Source organism: Pagrus pagrus (assembly GCF_965226575.1).
Source record: "Pagrus pagrus genome assembly, contig: HAP1_SCAFFOLD_480, whole genome shotgun sequence".
In the NCBI taxonomy this organism is placed as follows: Eukaryota; Metazoa; Chordata; class Actinopteri; order Spariformes; family Sparidae; genus Pagrus; species Pagrus pagrus.
The window spans coordinates 19,441-24,509 of NW_028174987.1; the positions used below are offsets into that span (position 1 = coordinate 19,441).

Sequence of the window (5,069 nt, forward strand, 5' to 3'; positions counted from 1 at the left end):
AAAAAAAATGTTGGTTTTTGTTTTTTGTTTTTTGTTTTTTAAAGAAAGAGAGAAATTAACCCATGAAAGACAAAAATAAGACATTGAAATAAAATGTTAGCAACTTATTACTGGTAGAGATAAAAAAGAAATAAAATAAAAAAAGGCATTATATTTCGTTTTAATTATCAAACTAACAGTGGTATTTACTTTTTTCGCTTTTGGGGCTCCATATTAGGGTGAAGCTTTTAAAAAGTATTGAAAACATCGAGAAACATTGCAACAAAATGGGTACTGTTTTTTTAATGTACTGTATATTTAATCTATTCAATCTTTCAAAGCTAATCCAGACCATGGTGTGCAGAACGCAGAACAAAAGGAAACAAAACCAAGGTTTCAAATGGGCAGGGTTGTTTTCTTTATTATTCATTGATTTCCAGTTAATGACAGACAGATACAGAAACATAACTGCGATAAACTATACACCCTCGTCCTCCCTCAGGTTCTCTGCATCCTCTCTTCCACTTCAGCCAGACACTTGTCTCTTTTTGCCCCCTCTTCCTCTCTCCAGCTCTTCGTACTTGTCCATTCTTGTCCTCTCTCCACCCTCCTCTGGTTCAGAGCTCATCTGAGTGGAAAGCTGAAGGACAAGCGCAGGAAATTAGGTTTTCATCATATGCAGGTAGAAGTTATTACAGACTGTAGCTACTTCTGATGGAGTAATGAGTCTATTTAAGCAAAACATAGATAGGAAATGATTTTCTCTTTTCCGCTTGGCCTTGCACCTTTAATACTGTATATTAACTTCCTCTGTTCATGGTGGAAAAACTCTGACTAACATGTCATCATCAGTCTGAATGAGAGCGCCCATTAAGTGCCGCTGAAGTACTGTGAAATACACAATAAGTTCTTACTACAGTTAATTAACAGTATTTTTAATGGGCTGCTGGCTCTGATAATTGGATGAAGAAGATAAGATGGGAAGTTATTTTATGCTGGATGTATTTCCACAATTTAGCAGGTTAAAGGGGGCATCCTGTTCATTATAACCCTGTTAGTCAATGAGTGATTATATCCAGACAGCTACATCATTACTATTATCGGCACGACGCTGTGATGAGCATCCGGCCGCAGCGTACATGAGATGAGTTTGAGACAGGATTTTGCTTTTCAGTAAATCCACATGCCGACACATTAAAATTAAAATGATTCATCCATGATCTGGTGCGTGTCACCTCCAGAATAAGACGTCAGGTGGGGGTCAGCATCTTATTCACAGTATTAGTTATTAATGATCTGCACTGTGAAATGGTTAATTAGTGTGAGGTGATGTTTTCTTACATGTGAGGGTTTCAGTAAGCTGGTGAATACCTTCCTCCTCATCATCGGGAGCGACCAAACTGGCAGCGAAAGTCCAAATCATCTCCAACCAATCAGTGCTCTCCTGAGCTGTGACGTCAGCAGGGACTGCAGCAGGGCCTGCTCTTACTGGACGAACGCCACCTAAATAAAACAGAGCAAATAAATAGAACAATGAAATAGAAGAGAGGAAAATATGAAGAAATATTTAGACCTGAGATATTTAATGTGTGGACAAAATATCAGGAATCCTTACGTAGGAGCCTAGATGCAGTGTAGCTGATGGTTCAGTAATTTACATTTAATAACTTCAGTTCATTTGAAGTAACTGTATAACAGAAATTTACAGGGATTAAGAAGCAATACTTTTACACGTTGATATTCTCAAAGTTTTGTGCAGTCAGGCAGAGAGTGGAGCCAGACAGTTTCTTGACCTCTAGCAGTTGAACGATTCTTGCTTTAGTCATTGATAACTTTTGGTATGGACAATTTTCTGTACCACATTTTTCTTTTGTCGAAGCAAACTGTTAAACTTTATCGAGTGGTCCTGCTGATTGATCTCGACGTGGATGAAGACAAAGGGAATCATCGGAGCGTCAAGCTGAGGCTTCATTCAGTGGAAACCTACACCTTACCTACAGCCGCCTAGTCGCAAGAATGAAATGTCGGCATTGTACTTTCTGCAAACCACACTATATGTTGAATTTGTACGTTTCATACGAATCAGCGTTAGGCAAGTTACTTCCAAAATGTAATGTATTACATACTTCTAGTTACATAAATAGAAGGTAATACATTTCTTTCCAGTATTACTGTCTGTGCTGAGGATTGCCAAACACTGCTTTTGCGTTACTTTCACCAAAATAACCCCAGAAGTACGAGCAGGCATTATAAAGTGGAAGAAGCCTTTGTCTCTCTACCGTGGCCCTGGATTAACCTGGTCGCTCTTGACAATAAAACCTTTCACTATGATTAATAAAATTGTTTATCACAATTTTTTCTTGTGCTCTCTGTGCAGCTGCGTTTGGAAAACTGGAAAGCTCTCGCTGCAAAAACTGCAAAACTCTGTCTGTCAGAGCCAATTGGCCTTCTTAACTGGGAGCGCTTGCAGTACTCCGGGGGCTGTCCTGGGGTGAAAACTGAACAGAAACACTTTCATGTTGTAGGCAGCAACATATCCAAAAAGAAAATACCCAACAACACTGGGCAGTAAGAATAGAAAACATGTCTCCCGTCAAAAGAAATTATTTTTTTGTTAGATGAACTAACCATGTACAGCATGTCCCTATTGAGTAGGTCCATATTAAGTTAAAACAATTATATCGTTATGAGCCGCTTTGAACGAGCTGGAACTGTAGAAGGTTGAAAAAAACATTATATATTGTATAAATTCAGATGACATGTATATAAGCTGACTTTCTCGTTAGGAAGAAGGGGAGATGCTGGTGTCATGTCACCTCGGAGAGACGGCTGCCAAGCGAGAGAAGACAGTTGAAGACCACACTCCACTTCCTGTCTCAACAGACAAAATCCAGTACGACTAGCGACAGGAGATTTTGCGGACGGCTTTTATGTGGGAAACAGTTTGAAAACCACCGCTTTCCTTCACTTTTAACCAACAAAATTGGGCAACTTCAGCGACTGTTGGGACATTTTGCAGCTGTCTTAATGGCATGAAAACTGGATATTTTTAACAACGCATCTGGACATTTTCCTGCCACGTTTCCTAATCTTTTCCTGAACCTAGCCAGACCAGACCTATGTCCTACACACACACACACACACACACACACACACACACACACTGTCACAATAGAAAATCATAAATTGAAATCTCAACATGTCCTTGGTTTGCAGAAACGCACAATGGAAACACTTATTCTTGTTATAAGGTTGCCTATAACACTGAAAACCTACCATAGAGTTGAAATCACTTTACACACAATACAGTTTTGACCTCACCCTTCACAGAGGTGGTATTAAAAGGCACTTATATACCGTCTATATACTGTATATGTGTAGGTGTATTTCACCCCATGCAGCTGTTAGAGCTCACACACTGTGCTATGGTACATGATACGGTTACTGTGAGTCTCAGTTTGGTCACAGAGAAAGCAATATTGTACAATATTAATAGACATGTTTATATTGAGCACTAGTGAGTGAATGTGAATGTGAATGTGAATGTGAATGTGAATGCAGCATCTTGCCTCGCAACTTCAAACCTCTCTTAGCGATGGCAGAAGGAGGAGGGAGACCTGAGGGGAGAGACAGCATGATGTGACGTTTAAAATACAGGTTGTAGAGAGACAAAGACGGAGAGAGGGCGGGCAAACAGACAGGAAAGATAACTGAAGAGAGAATACATAAAAAGAACAATGATCAGCAACCTTCATCGCACTGCGTATTTTTCCGTTTTCAATCATTCACACCCACACGCAGCTTTAGATTTATTGTTCTGCTGCTATGATGGCAAACATGATAAATAAAAAAGAATGAATCACACACAGAAACACTCCTTTCATGGTACAGAACAGGTTACGGCTCCGACTATTGATGATATCCGGGACATGCTGAATGAGAACACAGCAACAAACAAGACACAGCAACCACAGTTTCAGCAGCAGCTAACGCTCCCAGCACCATTTAACCATCTGTGTTAGTGTCAACTTTTAGTTTCCACTCCAGTCGACTGAGGTTCTAACACGTGTTTCTAATCCTTCATTATTGGATAAATAAAATGTTTAATAATGGTTTATAGATCAGATTTAAAGTGAAATTCTGGTATTTTCTAATCTGGGGCCTGTGTTATTGTTTGGTGTTTAAAGGCTGTAACTTCATCTTTGAGGGCCATCCAAGTAAATCCACAAAAGAGCTTGTTTTGCCCCTCAGGCTCAGATTATTATTCAAAGTGTCTGACAGTGTTATCAAAAGGATCCCTACAGAGATGTTTTTCAGAGTAAGACTCTTTTAGCTTAACCAGAAACAGCCACCATGTTGCTTTTGCCAGATCCACCAAAGTAAATTGGCAGAAATCATCATTTTATCATCGTGAAACAAACTCTACAGAAAAGAAAAGAAAACTCACCAGCGGTTGTTGTAAAAAGATAAATATTCTACTTACTATTTTTCCGTGCTTTTCACCTCTAACGCAGTAAATTCAGAATTTATTTTGACCAAACCAGACTTGATGATTGATGGAAATGTGAAAAGATAAAGGTTTTATGGTGATAAAAATACTGTTTCCGTAAATGGATGTGGCGAGAACGACATAGCTGCCTGGTTTAACAGAAAGGACTGTACTCTTTAACAAAACATTCTGTAGGGATCCTTTACAAAACGCTGTCGGGAACTTAATTAAGGTCGATTTAAGGCTGTGAAGGTACTGCAGGTGGCCTGAGTTTGAAATTGCCCATAAACTTTTTATGATTAAATATTAAGATTTAAATTAGTACTCAGAGCTCATAAAACAAGATAGCTAAATTAAGGTGTATCTTCATTTATCTGACCTGTTTTATCTGACGTCGTACTGAAGTTTGTTCCCTATTAATATGTGTGCCACCTACCGACTCTAACCTGCGACCATCGGTGGAGATTAAGGTCAGTAGGTGTTATCACAGGACACATCGATCTAACAGGAAAGCAACGTTATTTGACCAGGGAACAGACTTCGACACAACATCGGCACGTTTCCTATAACGCGGGAACAGAGTTGTGATTTAAAGTTTGGG

General features: G+C 39.2%; 1 long non-coding RNA gene across 1 annotated transcript; it reads right to left on the reverse strand.

Moving 5' to 3' along the window:
* Nucleotides 1-384: 384 nt before the first annotated feature.
* Nucleotides 385-4,063, reverse strand: LOC311254151. The gene is made up of 3 exons (XR_014622211.1): nucleotides 3,549-4,063; nucleotides 1,321-1,482; nucleotides 385-619 (listed from the first exon to the last, which is right to left on the reverse strand). It is a non-coding gene; the product is annotated as an uncharacterized lncRNA (long non-coding RNA).
* Between the last annotated feature and the right edge of the window lie 1,006 nt (nucleotides 4,064-5,069).